This window comes from Numenius arquata, chromosome 3 (genome assembly GCF_964106895.1).
Source record: "Numenius arquata chromosome 3, bNumArq3.hap1.1, whole genome shotgun sequence".
In the NCBI taxonomy this organism is placed as follows: Eukaryota; Metazoa; Chordata; class Aves; order Charadriiformes; family Scolopacidae; genus Numenius; species Numenius arquata.
This window is the reverse complement of record NC_133578.1, coordinates 12,234,198-12,255,206: the sequence shown is the minus strand read 5'-3', so window position 1 is coordinate 12,255,206 and position 21,009 is coordinate 12,234,198. Positions and strand designations below refer to the sequence as shown.

At 37.9% G+C, this 21,009-nt stretch overlaps 1 protein-coding gene across 2 annotated transcripts in view; it reads right to left on the bottom strand.

Annotated features, from left to right (window-relative positions):
- MYLK (myosin light chain kinase) overlaps positions 1–21,009 on the bottom strand; it is a 218,319-nt gene that overhangs the window by 157,061 nt on the left and 40,249 nt on the right. The gene's annotated exons all lie outside the window — the stretch shown is intronic.

Genomic DNA, 21,009 nt, shown 5'->3' with positions numbered 1-21,009 from the left:
TAAAAGACAAGTTTAACAAAGGAAAAAAACCCTGAGAAATGGCTTGACCCAACAGTAAGTCATGTTGAACCAATGAAGAACACTGGACTTCCAGTCATAATCCTCTGCCATACACATCAATCCATGACAGACTATGTATTTATGCATCCGATGCTGGTGAAAGTTACAATAAATAATACTTGAGTAAACAGTGAAACTTCAATTTGAACAAGAGAAAAATCAATTAAACTAGTGCCACATTATTCTTGATTGTAGGAAGGATACTTTTTCTAGAACAGGCTGCAGTTATTTGGTGAGCAGGGGAAACACAAAACTCATTCATTTCTTAATAGGACTTACACTCCAAAGTCACACGTATGCATCTGAAAACCCAGGCCGAGAACTGCACGTTTTCCATGTAGTACACCTGATGTGCTTCATAAACATACAGAAACACCTTCTCTATTGATCAAAAACAGTTTAAGAAGGCAGCTCCTCTGACAGAAATTATTAGTCTAAAAATTAGGTGTTTAATCTGAACTACAAGTTTTGACTCCTGATAGTCAACAGAGAGAAAGAGGCACCTCCAAAGGGTGTCTTGTTGTAAGCCACAGAGCTTTCTGCTTCACACTATGCACTTGTTGGGAGCTATGGTTTAGAAGGCAAATCCTTCCAAGATATCAGTTAAATTATTAATGCACAGATTTTCAAAAAAATACTTGAGATCTCCTTCCTCATTGATAAGAATCCAGGTGACGTGGACTTTGGGTTTCTTCTGGAATGGTGTTCTGTTAGCATTTCTGTATATCAATACACAAAGCCCAGAAAATCCTCTAGTGTTTCTAATAATTGAATTGATGAGACCAAAGCATAAATGGAATAAAGATGATTTCCTTAACTATGATGCAAAACTTTAAACTGAAAAATTCTACTTTTATTTACACAAGAGTTAATCTTGCCGTGAATGTCTCTATTGGCACCCAGTCACTTGAGAGCACAGCACGTCCCCCGATCCAATATAAGCAACTCTTTAAAACGGAAACAGGAAAAAATACCCCAAATTATCTTTGTACCTTCACTTACCAAAGAACCATATGAAATCATAATATAATTTAAATAAGGAAAAAATTGTATTCCAGAGACAAGAGATGAAATCAAAGACTTGCTTCTTTTCTAACAAATGTACTTTAGCACCCTAACAAACAAAGAATGACAGTCTCTCCCAGCTATAGTCTCTGCAATGAACAACCATTTGCCTGAACAAGTGAGAGGATTATTCTTTCAATTAATTGTTCTTTCATAAAGGACAAGACTCCAAACTGAGTTCTCACTCAGAACAGTCACCGCAATAAACTGCAGTTTATCCCATCAGACTTTCAATCAATTACACAGCTGTAAACTGATACATACTGAGTCACAGAATGGTATTTGTCACAGAGTACATATTTGCCAGCACATTTTTAAAATTTGTTTTCCTTTACAGATTAACAACAAACATTTTTCAAATCTCAAATTGCCATAAATATCAACTGTGATCTTTTGTATATGATATTAGTAATTTTATATCTTCTTACCTCTTCTGAATTGGTCTAAATCCTAGTTTAAGGTTTATTTCTATTTTTACTTTTTTCTGTCCTCTTTCTCAAAGTTCTTCCTTGAATTTCTCTTTTCCCCAGATCATCTTCACTTTTCAACAAGCTCAACTAACTAATCGGTCTTTGGTTTTTCTTCCCACGTTCTTCTCCTCTGCTAAGCTGAATCTTTCCATAGCCTATAAGTGCTAAAATCTGCGATGTCTAACTGTGAAACTCTTCACTCACAAATCAGTCTGCCAATACAAGCCTGCAATAAAATTTTCAGACCACCAGCAGTGACAATAATGTGCTGCCAGGTATAATACAGATAATATGAAAATGTTCTCCAGTTTGAAGACACTGTAATGCATTTGATTCCATAAGAAGCCAGTAAGAAAATCTATCCTTCCACGCATATCTGTATCAATTTAGCAGAGAATTTACAAAACCAGAACAACATAAAGCATATACCTCCTAAAATTTGGTTTTAAAATCATATTGTAAGAGTATTAAAATTGAAAACAAAAGAAAAACAACAAACATCCCGAATTCAATTCAAACTTGATATTCACCCATGCAAATGGAACTCCGTTTTGGTCAATGCCATTATAATGGCTGAAACAAGCAAGAGAGAAAACTATATGTGCTGCAGATGCTCACAGGACTACCCTGCAGGGACAGAATGCTCAAGTATCTGTCCTTGGGTACAATGAACAGCTTATGCGGGGTGACTTTAAGGAAGTTGGTAGGCATGACACCTGCTTACACACAGAAACCTCCACACTGGGCATGCTACAAGACCAAATTCACCAAGTACCTGAATCAGAACCACCGGCACATGCCTGGAAAATACACTATATCCAACATTAGCTGCATTGGATGAAAAGTCCTGTGGTTCGGAAATACCCTCTAGTGAAAAGACTGAGCTGAAGCCCAACACCAGCTTTCCACTGATTTCTCTAGTCATTCAATCAAGTTCTACATAACATTAAATGAAAAAAAAAAAAAGATTAAAAAAAAATGAAAGAAACAGGAGGGGGGAAAGTAGAGAGAAAGAAAAAAAATCCTGGACAACTAAGCCACTCGCACTGGTCAGTTTACTTTGCTATTGCATGTTGGTAAGATGCCAAAAACTGTCAACAAATTGATGCCCAATGTAGCGAGACTGCAAAGCATAAAATAGAATAAGAGCTAGCCTTTTCTGTAAAGACATCTTGCATGAGTTTGTTTTTCTAAATAAAGTGTCTAAATGGGATTGAATTTATAATGACTATTAGCTCGAATCAGCACAAGCATTTTTCTAGCAACATAAGCTTCTAATCATCCACATTTAGCAGTCTGACTTTAATTAGCTATGTATGCTGAAGATGTTTCTAGTAAATAATTAGGAAGTATTTCTTTTTTTTCCAGCTTAGAGGATGTTTAACAGTTATGTTCCCAAACAAATAAATAATTATTTGTGCTGTCTGGTGTTACTATGGAACTACCATGTCCAAATATTTTAAAGAAATAATAAAGTTCCAGAGAACAAATCTTGTTCAAGCTTAAAATTTGACAGACAGGAAGAAAGCAGACACTTAAAAGCTATGGAATGTTTCTGATTTCTTTTTCTTTTATTTAAGCAGCTTTCTAGAATAAGTCTATCCCTAAAATCTTTTTCTTAGGTACTGCTAGCTGGCTGCTGAATAAGATTTCAAGGATGCTACATGAACTCATAACATTTCATTTCACACGCTGCGCGCACCTACACTATGGTCTTTAAACAAAACCAACTGTAACTGAAGTTGCAGCACAAACATTGTGGTATTAAACATAAAAGAAAACCACCATGCAAATGTTGGCTTGTAGGGTAGTGATGTGGTTAGACAGCATTTCTAATCTGGATTTTTTTTTTTCTTAATCCTTTCTAAAAAGCACATAAATCCTTACAAATTCTCACAGTGTGCCCTCTAATCTTTCTAATACCAAAGCAGACTAATGTGTTTCAAGCATTTTCTACTGGGAACAAATCTATGTCACTCAATACTCTGCTCACAAAAATAAACCCCAAAAAGCAAACACTAAGATATCCACCTCATAGTTTTTTCTCCTCCACTTATTTTTAATAAGTAAATACTTACCATCAGCTTCCTACATAACCATTTAATTATACTAATTTCCTTTTACCAAGTCCTTCCTCCGAGGCAGAAGAAAAATGAGTTGCAGAGAGGGCATGTGTGTGCATGTGAGAGAGCAAGCTCGTGCAAGTAAGAGGAAGCCAGAGCTGCCAGCTGAAAAAGTCTTTGACTTACTCATATTGCAACTCTACACCTAAGCAGCACATTTTCACTTGGTCCAGCTATTCTGGTATTTTAGCCAGACTGCCTTCAATAACCTCTGAACCATCTCTGAAATCTGGACAGACCCTTTTGAGCTCTTTAAAGATAGGAGCAAAAGGACAGACAGCCCAGGGGTTAGAGCATCTGTCTGCTGTTTGGGAGTCCTGGTTGAATTCCCCGCTCCATAATGGCCTGCCTGCATGACCTCAGGCAAGTCACTAAGCCTCTCCTTTGCCATGGCTCCCCAATTGTAAAGTGGGGATTATTGTACTTCCTTACCACAAAGAAGTGCTCTGAGGATAACTATATTAGAGGGCGGGAGTCAGGCTACAGTAATAGGACCACATAAATAGCATAACTAGCAAAAGGCACAAAATTACCATAAACTTACAGGAAGCTGGATCTCATTATATCTTTTTTTTAATAAATCAATCGGGGGGGGGAGGGAGGGAGTTTTCAAAAAGTGTACATTTTAAAACACTAGATTAAATTTATTCCCTTACTAGATCACCGAATTCAACAGAGTTTTGCTAGAGACTAAATGTTACCCGTTATGCTTCAAAACCTTCAATATTTAAAAGTTTCTTTCATTTCTAAACCTGCTTGACAGCTTCCCCCTTTCACACACCTTATTCCCTTTCCTACAGCTTCTTTCTTTACCACAAAGACTAACATGTGGTTACCATACTTCTATACAAATCTATATTCTGCACAGAACTACAGAAGTGAACTCTTGCAGCAATATGACTTGTGACTATCTTTTCAGTCTTGCCCTACAAGACCACACAAGGAAGTATCCTGACTCCTGTCAGCTACTGGTACCCAAGAAACGGCATGTAGGAAGAACAATAAACCATAGAGTATCAGCAAAGGGGATGAAGTCATGTGTAGATTTAGCAGATGCGAAGAGGTTGGAAATTAGAACAGAAAGTGTAACCCCACCAATTGCAGCCACACATTCCAAGCAGCTTCTCCTTCAGACCTGGTAATTATAACAGGTATTGGCCTCTGATAAAAGAATAAAACGAAGATTGCACTGTTGCAAGTAGGACTAATTTGAACTGGCCATGCTATTCATGCAAGAGGAATAGATCTTTCATTTTTCTAAGGGAACAATAGGATACTGTCCACAAATTATGCTTTTGTGATGTTCAGATCTTGTGCTTGTGTTCCTCTATTTGTAGCTCTTGCTAAGTGTTGTGATCAGGCAAAGTCTCAGAATGTGTCCTGACACTATGGGAGCAAGTGAGGTTTTGTATCAGTCCTGACTTGACTGGGGTTTCTTCCTTTATTGTCTCATCCATAAATGATCATCATCATGACCATGATCATCATCTCACTTGCTCTCTACATACCTAGTTCTAGAAAAGTCATTTCATCATAAAAATTTTCAAGGCATTTTCATCCCAGACCCCTAAATGTCCTACCGTTTTCCCAGTAAAATTTGATAGTGACTCTTAGACATGACTGTAGAAACAGGATCAGATGCCAAGTCTTCACACACAACTCCACAATACAAAAATTTTGCAAGCTTAAATTTTGGCAACACCATGCGTGTAAAATCCCTGGGTATGTTCCCACAATATGCATTTGCATAACTATCCCACACAAATGGGAATTACAGATCAACTTGCAATTTGTGCTAAAGCTTAGGCTCACTAAAGTGACAGCAAAAAAAAATTACAGGCTAAATTACAATTTCATTTGGGACCATTGTGTCAAAGATTTTCCCAGAAGGAAGCAAGTTCTTCAAATCCCATCATTTCAGTGCCTTGGATTGCATACTCCACAAGTCAGCCATGAGGCTTTGTGTTAACCAGAATCTTCCCTGTACACAGAAACAGTAAAGAGCAGGTTCAAACTGTTCCAGGTGCTCATTTTAACAAAATACTATTGCAGCCCCTATGTTTTATTCTGATACAGTAAAGTTCTCCAGGCTGCTTTTAAAGACTGAAATACCGTCAAGCTCCAAAGGAGATGTACGCCTGTGAGATTGTGATATCAAGTTTGAGCTACAAAGTATAATAGGAGCTTTCTGAAATGAAGCTAGGTCATTTTCTTATGGAGCACTGTGCAATATCTTCTGGGAGTTCAAACTACATTGAGATAAGAGAACAAAAGCATTTTGTGGCAATTTTCCCGTAGTCTACTGTATGTCTTGGGTATCCTTGCAAGAAAAAGGATGACTCTTCCTATGCACTTTTTCAGGGCTTGTGGGATACTCTGTATCATATTTAGTAGAGTAACTAAAAGTGACATGCATTGGGCAGCTTTTGTTGAATATGCAAATCACAACCGTGGCTGCTCTAGAAGTGTCCATAAGTAAAAGTGGCTGACATGGTGTGACTGAGAACCCACTTCATAATTAATATTCAACTGACAAGTCTCTGAAAGACACAAAGAACTATTGTTATACAGCTTGTGTGACAGAACTGAATTATTTTTAGCAGATCAGAGAGAGAGGGAAGAAGAAAATCTGTCTGATCAATAAATTTGGTGCTTTTATTATATTTGCATTACTAATGTGGTATGGGCTTTAACCTGAAATGGTTTCCTTGGTACAGTCACATAGCTGGGTGAGGAATTTCATCCTGATGTTATATAAAGGAATAGCTGAAGATAATGCTAACCGACCTACATTTATTTAAAGATAGGGTCATTAGAGCACAAGGATGGCAGTTACAAACCTTTACTTATATAAATCATATAAGAAAAGCCCCCAAATTTCCCATGTATTCTTATCAAGCAAAAATAAAATCATGCCCTCCCTGGGGGCCCTGAGGGCTACTCTGTGCTGCCCAGCAAAAAAATCATTAGCAAGGATATGACTTTGTTGCAGATACACACAGTTGTAAACATCCTCTAATTTTTCCTCAATTTACCAGTGCTGTTTAAGGTACTAAAGATACCAGGTCCACTGGATCTGTACAGATATCTAACTTACCTACTGTCAGTAGTAGTGTTATTGCCACAGATCACATCTAACATGAGCCCCGATATGAGCCCTTGCACAATTGCACCTTAAAGGTTTATTGATACATGAAAGTAGCTGCAAAGGCTATTCCAGGTACAAGGTAGGATGCGGAAACACATATAAAAAAGAAATGTATGTCTACCTTTGATAACATATACTCATCTTGATTATAAACAGACATGCTACGTTATTCAATTATTCTATAACCACCGAGCATTAAACTTTAAGAAAAAACATGCCCATTACAAAGCATCTGAATATGTGTCTTAGAAGAACGCAATGACATTTTAAGACTTAAAACCTTGCATGTTTAATTTGAAACATCAGATTAAGAAGCAGTAAATCTGGAGAGACCACAAGAAACACAGCTTCTTTGCAGCTGTTATCTTAGAAGAAATATGAGTAACTAAATGTGACACGCATTGGGCAGGTTCAGTACAGCATCCATACCTAAGAATTATTTTATAGCAGCAAATTGAAGCCAGAGGGAAATCCAGATGGCAAATGGGATGCAAGTTGGGCTTGTTCTTGCCGATTCTAAAGTGGCTTCTTATAGAAGCACGTTGGGGAGAGTAATTCAATCTGACTTCAAAACCTGCTACAATTTTAGTTTATAAGCAACATTGAAAAAAAAAAAAAAAAAGGAAAGAAAAAAGCAAGCCCTACAGAAAGGTTTTTAGTGTACCAAGCAGCACGTCACTGGCAATAAAAATCTACAGTTTTTCCTTTAAAGGATCAGTTCTAGTACACAATATACACCAAAATCCAAACACCTTAGTGTGAGAACTCGACAGTCTCGGGAAGGTTTGGGCTAAAAATCTCAATCTGGAATTTCATCACTGGCAGCTGGCCTCATAAAGGAACAAACTTCTAATAATACCTCTTATATTCCTTAAAGAAGGATTTTCAGGATATGCAGAGCATACATACATTCTAACAATAGCTGAAGAAAAAGAGATTGCACCAGTCCTCATTTTACCATTTGTACTTTTGTACTTAATTTGCACCTTATATCTTATGCTTTACAAATATAGAAAATAACTGGTAGAAGTTGGTGTTTATGATAAAAATACACACGTTCCATGATCATCCAAAATGCAGGGAGACTACTGGGTGTTGGTATGACCCTGATCACTGAACAGCAGGACCTGGACTACTAACCTATTTTTTAGGAAACAAAATTTTCCCAGTGCTGTGCTGCCTTTTCAGGACATACACTGATGCAAGCAGCAGAGAAAGCTGTAGGAACAGATTTGTTTCTGGTCATATCCACAAAGCAGAAGAGAATTTCCAACCTGTTTCCTCTGTCCAACTCACATCCACGTGGCAGTAGTGACAGAACAACACAGAGTATCTGAGGAGCAGCTGACTACCGATTTAAGAGGACTTCGGTGAAACATTTGGAACAGAGACTTTTGAAACCTTCTTGAAATGTAACTTGCAATTCCGGAATAACTTTCAGTGCCAGTGGCAACCATCTTGAGGAGAAGTATGTCAGTATAAGCTGATAATAGCATGAAGTTTCAAGTACACAAGTGCAAATTTGCAGCTACAGCTCTGGCTTCAGACCTTAATACTCAACATACTCAAGTCCAATAATACTGCTTTGCAAACAGCAGTACTCATCACTTAAACAATAACTTCTATCCAAGCCCCTTAATAGTTATTTATATGTATTAACTCTCCCAGTATTGAGGATGAAGAATCATTCAGTGCTTCAATGACTTAGTATAAGTATAAATATTTATTTAGTATAAGGCTAAACACTATAGACAATAGACTATAGAGCTGGGACACAATAAAAAAGTAAAATCAAGATATCAAAGATCAAAGGACTGAATAAAAAATTAATCTTTTAAAAAGAAAGAAAAATCTTACTTCCTATTCTTTTGCAAGGTAATTCCTTTTATCTGAGTGCAGGTTTCAGCAAGGGTTCTAGCAGAGCTAACAAGTTTAATTCTGGAGCACATTAGCATGGGACAAGTTTTGAAAGGTCTGCCTATCATTTGATTCAAATAAAATGTTTTTATAGAAAAAGTTACATTTTTGCAATGTCTTAATGGTGGTAGAATGTTATGCTAAATCAGCAGTTTACAGTGAAGTTGTCTGTTGGTGGGTTTTTTTTATTTTAGGTTTTGTTTTTTTTTTTTTTTTTTTTTTTAGGTTCCACATTTCAGAGAGTAACCACAACATTCATTTTCCTTGATGCTGATGCTGCAGGTGGCCAATTGTTATTGCCCATTTCCAAGCCAGTAGGGTAATAAAATTGCACGAAAGTTGAGTCATGGAAGATTTGTTGTTCATAAAACACAGAAATTTTAGCCTCTAAATTTTGCTTTGTGCTTTAGTTTCAAATATAGCCAGAACTCAAGAAAACAAAGAGAGACCCAGTTCCGCCAAGTTATATGCCATTTGGGAAAATAAACACATGCACTCTACTGGCTGAGGTGTGTGAACCCTGGGGTAACGTTGGAAAGAAATCTGTTGACTTCAGCCAGAGATAGACTGGGCCATGGACAAACATCACTAAGTTCCAAATTATACTGCAAATACTTAATACTAAAGGAATTAGGTTCTTCATTTGAAAGAGCCACTGGTTCTTCATGCTGAGATACGCTGCACAAGGCCAAATTCTGTGCTGCCTTCCATTCTATGAAGTCCCATTAACTGTCAGCAGAAAACCTAGCCCGTAAGTTCTCCTGCAAGTTTATTTTTTCTGGAAATAGCAGTTTTATTCATGGATGCAAGCCAGCACACTCCAACAACCATTGGTTATACATCAATCCTTAACAATGTGTTTGGCACTGCAAAACAAACAGAAACACCACCTTGCTGAAAAAGTTATAACCTAGATTTAAGACAATATCTTCTTTTTTTCTTAATTGACAAAGAATTGGTTTAATTTCATAAAAGCACTGGATAGCATGCAAAACTTACTGCTGCAAGATGCTCCAAGACAGTCAGACAGCTAGAGCACTGACAAGAACATCTACGAATAGACTGTAGAAGAAATCTTTTTACAGGAGTAGCAGCTCTCAAAACTGCAGGATAAAGCAATGTCTACTAGAGAGAATGAGCTTATGGTTGGGTCCACAACACCCTCACCCCCACATTACCTGATACAGGACAGCTTCCTGTCTGTATCCTACTTCCTGTCTCTATTCATAGAAAGAAAGAAGTGAAAGCTTTGAGTGCCATTCGGGAGAGCTGTACCAGAAACCATCAAGAAGTTTAAGCAGTCTTCAGATAATGAAATGTGAACTCCTACATGCATCCTTTGAGCTGGACACTTCTATTTTACCTTTACCATCCAGGTTTTAGCAATGATGTAACCAAACAAGACCAACTCCTAACACTGAAGCCATCCATCTGCTTTTCTCACAGCTAGTAAGGTTCCACATCCAGTGCTGCATGCTGCACTCCAAGCCTGAACTGGAGACTTTGGAAATAAACAAAAGAAAGTAATTAAGAAAAAGAGCTACCACTTAAATTGAATAACTCCCCAAGTGGGCCTCACTAGGTGGAAAAGTTAACGTGGTAATTATATTCAAAAACTTAACAGCTTGCTGCAAAGAAAATGAAGACAAATTTATTCTCAATGTACATGGGAAACAAGACATGAAGTCATAAGCTTTGTACCAGGGACAATTGAGACATTAGGGGGGAAAAAAAATAATAAATAAGAATTGAAGCAGTCCTGGAAGAGATTGCTCAAGAAGTCTGTGGAGTCTTCAGTGCTGGAAGCCATACAAATGTCTGTCAGGAATGACATATACAGCTGATTTAGCCTTGGACATGGGAAAGACTGGATGGCCTTCTGAAGTCCCTTCCAATCCCATAACTATGATTCATCTGACAATTGATGTTAGATTTGGACTACAATATAAGAATTTCACATGCTGGATATGGGCCAGCAAGATAACTATTATTCTGTAGAAAACACTGTAAATCTGAACAGAAACAACTGCTACAAGATGAAAAAAATCAGCCTATGAAAACGACAATATCAATATATAAATCATTAACATTGCAGAGCTTAGTGAGAAGGAGGGAGACAAAAGGAATCTGGCTTAATCTTACTTAATCTTACTCGCACCAGTTTGCGAGTCTCAGCCAAATGTCCATTTCTGATAACAAGTGAAATACAGCTTTTATTTGAGACTGCAGAGTGCGACAAGCAGGCAAAGAAATCAGTGTCTTTAAAGTAATTGCCATTTTCAACCATAGGGAAACTGCCCTGTTACATTCAAACACCTTACTGCATAAAAAATTCTTTTATGTACTTTTTACTAGGTTTTTAAGTTAGACAGTTACAGTAAGTTACTTCGATCACGCCACATTTGTTCTATGTTCTACAAAAGCACACAGCGCTATGTTCTCCAAGCTATCAGCTTAAAAGTGTATGCAAAAGAAGATTCAAATGTGAAACAGTAGTTCAGAGCCTCTTCACATTTCAGTGGGGCTGATATGGACAGAAGAATGGTTGGACTCAGTCTGAGATGCAAGTCTGTCCTGACTGCCCTGCTTCCAGCTGGGAGACAAGCACAAGAAGGGCCCTTTCTCCTTCTTTTGCGGAAGTTCATTAGAATGGCTCTTCTCATGAGACTTGGGCCCCATCCAATACTCAGCCCTTTTTTACACAGTATATCTGTTCAATGAAAATATCAACATTTACTCTATCAGATAGGAAAAAAAAGTGGTAGGAATAATAAAATCTTTCCATCGTGTCCACAAAGTAAAAGTTTTCCCATCCCCTTTTAAAAGGCCAAAATTGAGCCAGGCATAGCACTGTGATGCTCTTGTGTAGATGTTCTATAGAGGATCTCAGTCACATCAACTTGTTTGTCACACAGGGAGTAACTGGCCTAGCTCTCCTCATGGCCAGTGAAAGGTGGGAGGTGAATACCATATCATGGCTAGGCAGAGATGATCAAAGAGAGAACAGAGGGGGGAAAAAAAAAAAAAAAAAAAAAAGGACAAATTGAGATTAAAAGAAAAAAAGAGAATAAGAAGGAAAAAGAAATCAACAGGAGATTAAAGAGACCACTCTAAGGATGCAGAAAGGCACTGAGGAGCAGGGAAGAGTACGGTCACTCAGCAGAGAGAATATAACAAAGTACATATGATGAAGGCTGTCTAAGGCCAACCAATATTCAGCTGTACTGGCAATATGGTTGAGAACCATGATAGCTCCGTTGTTGAATTCTACAACTTCAACTGAATGAACTTTGGAGCATTTTGTTTGATCCCCCCCCCACCTTTATACAAGAACAGACAAATAATCCAAAAATGACTGAGATTCATAAAAACCCCTTTTGATTGACTTTCACCTACAAAGTTAGTCGTTGAAGAGTCATTCCCTTCCCCACGCTCCTCCCCATTTTTTAAGCTTTTTTGTTTGCAAAGTGCTTTGTATATCTCCCGACTCAACTGCCTCACTAAATCTGTCTAGTTGCTGGGCTAGGGCAATTTTCCTTTATATGAGATCCCAACGACCTCACTGAATGCCAATACTGAAAGTGTGCAGGTCAGAAAGACTCCAATTATCCAAGTGTTTACACAGATGTGAATAAAAATGTGCAATGTTGATATTAGAAAGAGAAATGCATTCGTCATTTTAAGATAAAGCATTACAGAAGATTTTTTAAAAAAATATATGAAAAAACCTAGTTCTTCAAATGCTTCTGACACTTCACATCCCATTACCTTCTGTATATATCTATTGCATATACAAAAATTATTCATGTTTTCTCCGTTCTCTTTTCAGTTCCTTTTGCATGCAGTTCTTGCCAGAGATTTCTTCTTTAATGACAGATTAAGGGAATCACCCCTCTCCTCCCCTTAAATTAGCTCACTACCACCACACTGAGATACTCAAACTTCTTAACAGACCAGCATATTGAAGCCTTAATTGAGATAAAAATTTGATCTCTCTGTCAAATTTATTCTGACAGCCAATTTCAGCCATGGAGGACAGAGGGCAGAACTCAGCCAGTTTCTGTGTTTTGTTCCCAGTCACACATTTTATTCCATGAACAGTATATCTGAGGTGAGCAACAGACAAAATAACATTGTGTCACTTCAAATTTGCCGGAGTCAGTAGAAAGACTGCCAGTGCCTTTAATAAGACTGAATAGGGAACCGGGTCCAAGGCAAGCTCTTCATTTACAAGCACTTGCCAGGAGACTTCTGTGCACTCAATACAGAGCTCTGCAGGCTCTGAAAACCAGTTTAGAACTGGGTGCACTTTTAAACTCTGCAGAGAAGCTCTAAACCAGATGTGCCTTGGGATATCATTTATCAATTAAAAAAGTAACTATGCCTCAGTTCTAGGAGGTGTCCGTGAACAAGAGGTTCTTAATCAACTTGAAAATAACAAAAGAAATTGGAAACCTGATCTTTGATTAGTATCAATGGGATTAAAAAGTTCAAATAATTTTGTAAAGCTTGGGGAAGGGGTGTGAGAAAATATCAATAAAATCCATACTGTTTCCCCCTGAAGCAGAATCTCTTTTCCTATACCAGGAACAACCAGAAAGTCACCCTGTGAAATTGCCATGGAAAGTGTCAAATTGGAATGAGAGTTCAGCAAACCACAAAAATCCCCTTTTAGACAAAAAAATCTCCATGCCACAAATCTCAAAACCAGCACTGAGGAGGTAAGAGCGGAGGATAGAAAACTGCTTTTCCCAGTGGACCTACAGATACAGCATAGACACAATTCTAGAAAAGGGCTGTTTGGCCAGTTGCACAAGGTTTCATTTTCCAATAGAGATTATTAAAACGGTGTTTTTTCAAAAAAAAAAAAAAAGACAATTATAAGGATAATCTATATCTGGAACTGGTAAACAGGGAGTAGAAATCCTTGTACTGAAAACTGCAAAGGTACACAAACAGAAAGTTCATCGATCGGTCTTGCTGAGGAAATTCCTGGAATATTTGCACCTCATGTGATACATATCCAAGTCTGCTGATCATGGAATGCATAGGCCTCAGTTTTTTAAGATGCCTCCAAAATCACATGTGAAATAAGTGATTGTTAAAAAAAATGCTGTGAGTGCAAACACTCATGAAAAGAAACCAAGCACTTAAGTACCCAACTATTTCAAGGGAAAAAAAAAAAAAAAGAAAAAAGAAGATAACTAAATTACATCTAAAGGTATCAGAATGAGGATTTTTGTTTAACATCACGTATAGTTGCTGAGGAATCTAGCTGTGAAGATAGAGGGATAAAGTAATTAATAAAAATAAGACCATATGAACATATAGACTAGATACACGCATCACTAAACAACTCCAAATCAATATAGCAATTTTTTGACAAGTATCAGCAAATCCTAAACCCCCAGTAACTACCTCTAGGATCCATAGCACAGGAAGCTAAGACAGTAGTAAAAGCACAAAGACCTTTTTGCAGAGCAAGTTAGAGGTCTGTAGTAGAATTCCTGCTATGCCATAGCATCAGAGCTCATATCACCCAGCTGCTGCAGTGCATTGCCACACAGGCTCTGACAAACAGCATAAGGAGGTCACACATTACAGGTTACAACACCGGAAGACTTTCCCTGTGCCTCAAATACCATCCCTACTTTTCCTGCAACCGCAATCACTTAGCTTCTTTTTCCAATGGCCATGGATCCTTTCCCTGCCAACAGGTCTCCACATTCCCCAGCTAAAAGAAGTGCTGCAAAATATTTACTTGTTAATCAAATCGCACATTCCCCTGTGCTGCTGCTTAGTCAATTTTTCACAGTATCGCACTCCTGGCTACTACAATGAAGCCACGGCTGTGTTAGCTTTAAGACTTTGTTTTTTGGTGGGTTGAGTTTTGGTTTGGTTGGTTGGTTTTTTTTTTCTCCTCCATCAACTAGATCTCTCTCATCCATCTTTGCCACATCAGCTCCAAACCTGAGCTCTGAATGACTTTAGTGAAGACATACAGCAAGTCAATATAAGAAGCAGGACCAACTATTGCTGTCCTTGGACTCTGTTAAACACTGTCTTTTCTCAGTTCTTAAACAGCAGAACGCAAAGTGATTCGAGAAGTTCCAGGTTCCCATGTTCTTCTTTCCCTGCATTTCTTCATGGCAGTATTCAATCTATTGGACTCTTTTGAAAGGCTCATCTCCTGCTTCCTGAGGTGGGTTTTTTGAGGGTACGAGTGTTTATTTTCAGCTTGGAGACTGTTTGTGGGGTTTTGGGCGTTGTTTTTTTTTGCTCAATACCTTCTTGATTTCTCATGTCACTGTCGAGATGATCTACTGCTTACTGCTTCTTCCCGCCTCCTCTGTCCTCCCACAGCAATGACACCATGTTCCAATGACACCACTGTCGGGTGCATTTTAGCTGTATGGGAGTTCAGTCATGTATTTTACGAACACTATTACTGATGACTGAGACAATAAATGCATGGCTTATGATGCACCAAACTACTTAAAATAAAAGGTAAAGCACAGAGGCCAAACACTGGTAAAAAAATGCTTTTATGATTACTATTCTCCATAAGGGAGAAGAATCTCTTAAGGTAAGGAGCTAAGTTTTAAGCTCGTATAGATCAGTCTGTTTCCATAAGGTCCCAAAAGTGAACCAGTTTACACTGGCTCGGGATCTGGTAGCACATCTTTCTGTAAAAGTTCTAGCAGTTCAATGTAAACCCATTAATCATGAACTACAGTACTACAGTTCTGTGAGATCTGCAATCACAATGACCCTGCATTATTTATTTTATTTCTTATCTGGCAGGAAAAAACAGCCTCCAGGAATCTGCCTGGTGAGGTACAGGACAATGGATGATTTCTGCCTCTGAGGCAATAGCCTCATATTTGGAATGACTAGGTTATCTGAAACCAGAGGTAGAGTAGCTAGCAAGAGTTTTCTTCTTTAGATTAAATAGCACAGTCCTGTTTTCAAATAATAGAGATATTTCAAAGCATCTTTTTCATTGCTTTAACAGATAACCTTTGAACAGAGCAATTCAGGCAAATTCCACACAAGATCTACTAATTTGAAGAGAGGGCAGGGAGGCCAAACTTCCAGATTGTTTCTGATCTTCATTCCCCCTCAGTCTGTGATCTTTTTCTGCCTCCATTTGTAGTCAATGCATTTCCTAGTTGGTACAAGATGCTATTCACCTCAGAGATGGCTATGAGAGTTGGTTTTTTTTTAAAAGTACATTTGACAACTCTGGATCTGCTGCAAGAAATCAATAGGGCCTCAGTCTTTGGTTTTTAATCCTCTATTAATAATCTATTTGCACAATAACTGTCATTCATGTCAACTTTGTATGACCAGGAATGACAGCCAAACAATTTCTACATAAGAAGCCCTTAGCAAGCAGCTGTTAAGGCACTCAGAAGTGCAGATTGACTATAAAATAGATTATAGAAATTATGCAAGTTGTTACGAGGTGCCTATTGCAGCTTTATGCTTTGTCATTAAAGCAAACACCACAACCCACTCTGAAGGTTTAAAGTGTGTGGTCAAAAGCAGTTCTGTTTTGAGGACATTTTGGTCTAAGTGATCAGAGGCAGCAATGTTGCTTATGTGTGATTCTATGGCATACATCTGAATGAGTCACCCAACAAGTGACAAAGAAAACAGCTTTAGGATCCTAAAAGATAACATTACGCAGTATGTTCAGCAAAGCATCAGTATTTCTAACACACACAGAGTCACAAACAAAAAAAAAAAAAGAGCAAGGGCAATTCCTACAGTCAGATACCAAAAAGACTCACTACTGCCCTATTTTCCATTTTTAAGTTTCTAATAGGTAATAACAGCAAGAACAAATAACAGGATGCAGTAGAATTCCAAATAAGAATTGGTATGTTGGTTCAACAGACAAAAGCAGCTTTTCCCAGCACTATTATCTAACTCTGTGAGAAATATAGAACAATTATTAATGATTTACTACAAAAGAGGTAGTGTCTGTCTTTTCCAGCACAGAAGCAGCTATCTAGATTTATTGGTGCTCTGTATAAAGAGATGTCAGAGAAAATATTAAGTAAACAATTTTTACAGGTTTTTGATATCACAATTGGAAATCATTAGAACAAAACTTGAGTAAAGAAGAAAATTGCCCAATTTGAAATAGTTTCTTGTAAGTCTAAAACTTAGGCCAATTTCCTGAGGTCGGCAAACATTTCAGTTACCGTTGCCACCCCTAATCACAGCAAGTTTTCCCTTCCAGTATTGGCTTTTCTCTGAATTTGAAACCCAAGCTTAATGCAAACCCACATCAAGCAGAAATGGGATAAAACAGATCCATGCTGAGCCTGTATGGGTAAAGCTGCAGAGATTCTTGCTGCTGTAGTCACAATAATTGTTTTTCAGCAGAAAAACTACTGGTCCAATTCAGCAAGTGACTGCTTTGCTTCTGTGCCGCATAAAGCCACAGAAAAATGAAGGTAGCCTTCTCCCAGTTTTTTTAACATATGTTAGCTGGGACACAGCAGCATAGAATCTTAGAAGCTTGTAAAGTGAATTAAACAGACAAATACACTGTATTTGTTTTCAGTTCAACAGGAGGCTCTAATATTGAATACATATGAAGGAAGAGGCATGCTAAATTGAATGAGCCTGGAGGCTTAAAGCGATATTAATTCCACTTGCATTCAACCATGTGGATCCAGTGATCAAAGGGATTTAGAAGCAAGAGGGGAATAATGGAAATATCAACACTCAGCAATACTCCATTGCCTCAGGGCAGCACAGGACAGTAACAGATGTCAGGAGAGCAGCAGGACTATCTCTTCTCACATGGAAAGGAGACAGAAACTACAGTCACGCTGGATTTTCATGCACCAACCTCAAATCTTCAAGACACTGTTATGAAAAGGTGCCCATTGCACTTCTACCCTTCCGCTTTATACACAGTTTCTGAGCTTATAAAGCACCACTAGTGATGGCTAGTTCCTCCTAGCATGACTTTGAAGAGATGAGAGAGGAGCAACATAACACCATTGTAGTGACTGAAAATTAGCAGGTAAGTCTTTGAAGAGGCTAGACACAGACCTGTTGAATAAGCAAGTGTTTATTTGAGCAAGAGCACTCGCCACAGGAATTCATTCTAGGCAAGAGCATAACTTCCTAGCAGGTGCTATCCACAATATTAAATTATTAAGACAAAGTAAGAGACTATCCAGTTGGAAGACTAAGGGAATTTAGGGCACTTGTAATTACCCACTTTATTTATCTTTATACAAAGCAGGAGCTGAGACTGCTAGTTTTGAAGTGACATGTTGCTGAATGATTGAGAATTACCAAGTGGTTATGGCATAGATTTTCTTCTTTGCTTGCCACTGACACAATATAAGATTTCACATATGGATTCACTGACAGATGTCATTTGCTCCTCGACATTTGCTCCTCAAGAAAAATGTTAGAGAAGATAGGTTTTCTATATAGTTGTATGAAGTATGAATTTTTGACAGTAGCCTGTCTTGCAGGAGATATGCTTCAGTGTTTTCTATTTGCTGCAGTGATCTAAGTGCTGATGGTTTCATGGCCAGCTATATTGTACTGCTACAAGACAGATCACGGGTAACAAAGCTTAAGTGACGACTCCAGACCTTTGATCACCTCTTCCAAAGGGCTTTCCAGCTTTCTGACAGAGCAGAGCTAGATGATGCCAGTTCCAAAAGGCAAACAAATATTCTTATGTTTGAGGAGGAAACAAATCACTCTGTAGCTTTAAGGAATTGAAGTCAAATCTCATCCACAGGCCACTTTCTCTGGCAGTCCTGATTATCACTTGCTCAGCCTAAGGTTTGCTGGAGATTTTCCCCATAAGCCTTTGCGTATAACAGTAAACAACATTGAAGCTCGCACAGAAAGTTTTAGCCAAGTTTGATATGATAGCACTTTTCAATCAAACAAATCAAAGTAAGTCTCCACAGTATTAGGGCCTAAGTTGTCTCTACATTCTTATAGAAAGACATCAGCTGAAGGCTCGTATATTAAAATTTTTTTAATTATATCTAGGCCTTAATTCTGTCAAGGAACAGACCTCGTATTGCCAAGGGCTGGGAGTTTAAACCAAGTAGTCAGAACTGGTCATGTAATGAGTAGCTTCCAACTTAGCTTTAGAATTGAACCTACTACAACTTAAAATTGGGTTAATACCTCACATTCAAGTTCTATTGAACTGAATGGGAAGGTTCCCCTGATTTAACAGACTTTTGATAATGTCTTTTGGCAAACTTCATCAGTTACACTCTTTCAGATTCTTGTGTGCAAGACATCCATCCAGAGGAGTGGAAAGTATTCTTGCAGTAACTGGAGATTGTTGGAGGAGTATTTGATGAAGCACTCCTTTCCAAGTGTGTTTGTTTTGTTTTTAAAGTAGCAATTGTTCTGGAGGACTAGGGGATTTGGGTTTTGTTGTTCTTAAATATTTAAGGTCTTTGTCTTTCTGGCCTAAGTTTTAAAAAAGTGCTAGTGATAACTTTCCTGATGTCTTGCTGCATTTTTAAAATATTTTAAATTTACTTTGGGAAGGTCCTGTGGTACCTTATAAATCTCCCAGAGAGTAGAAAAGGATTTTTGTGGGCTTTCCTTTTGCCAGATTTCCCCATGCTATGTGTATTTTAACTACTACTTTCTTTAGACTGAAGTGATGCCTCTGTTTTAAACCTTCTTGTGCAGAGCTTCTGTATCTTCTGCATGAAAGATTCAAATCACCACAGCCCAAAATGGTCTGTTAGAGACAAAAAATTACATTGCATTTAAATAACTGTTAGATGTCCTTAGTGTTTCAACAAGATAGGGTTTGTCAGCATGCAAAATAAACTACAGCAAGTTCCTCAAAAAGAAATGTAGCTTCAGTAGAAAAGGTGAATAATGAAAGATAGACAAATGACTACTTGCAGGTTTCTAGCCTCTTCAAGCTGTCCGTGCTGTTACAAAGTTACTTCTTTCCCATTCTTTGAAGACCAACAAGTTGATTTTAAAGTGTAACCTACTGTAGTTTTTTTAGATAACCATTTTAAACTGTGCGGTGAGGGGCAAGGAGAAAAATCAGTGGGAGATTTGAATTGTTAGTTAAATAAATGGAACAGATAAATGCAAGCCATATAAAGCACACCAGTGTGCCCTCTAGTTTGAAAATACCAGCCATTTTTCTCTAAGTGCTAATCCTAGTTAACACCAGTCCCTTTTCTTAAGGAAAAACTTGTGCATACATAAAGCTCTTTATGAATTTGGTGAGTCTATTTAGGTAAATAATATTAAGTATGCACACCTAGACAGAAGTAAAAATGAAGCAATGAACATGGAACAAGGACATAAAACCTTAGTACGGCTATCAGTCAGGGGAAACACGGTCCTGTGAAATCTTCAGATGCAATATTATTGGCATCTGACAGAACTGAATCCTTTGCAATATTTTTGCGTCCGAGTTAAGCAAACATCGAGGAAAACAAATGCTTTAATGGCAATGATTGATGTGGAACCTACAGGGCATGAAAAACACCACTGTAACACAGACTGAGGGCACTGCTGGCAGGTTTAAGGCTCAGGAACAGAGATCCAATACCATCTAAGCACATAGCCATGGCTAAGTGAGACATCTGCTCCAAGTTACTCAGTTCATCCACAGGTTGAAACCAGTTTGCATTGTTTACAAATAAATATAATAATCAGGCAAATCTGTTGTTAGTTAAAGCATTAGGAAAAAAAAACAACCTCTCCTGCAGAAAGACATCTGTTAACTTGAACTCTCCAACTCAAAGAGCTTAAGGAGACCTGTGCTTGCATATTGTTTGGGTTTACCTTTTCTTTCTCTCCCCATTTCCTTTTCTGCTCTCATGGGTCACTTTATTAGTTATGTTTTGCAAGGAAACATGTTTTCTAGCAAAGAACATCGTTTTGGCCATATGCTTACCATTACACCAGACACTCAATCAAAAATTATTTAACCAGAAAAAGATTCTAGTGTTTTCAAAATACTTTGGAGACTATAAAGAAAAGATAAAACTTGTTTGTTCTACTACATATGTAGCATTCAAGACTAATGTGCTTAAAAGACCAAGCCTTTCTTTAAATAAATCTGAGTAAGAGATTTAAAATGTGAGCTAGATTTACGCTGCAAACTCATCCCAGAACAAGCCAGTTTCCTGTTAATGCATCTTCTGTAATCATCTGCTTTCTATAGTGAGATTTTTCA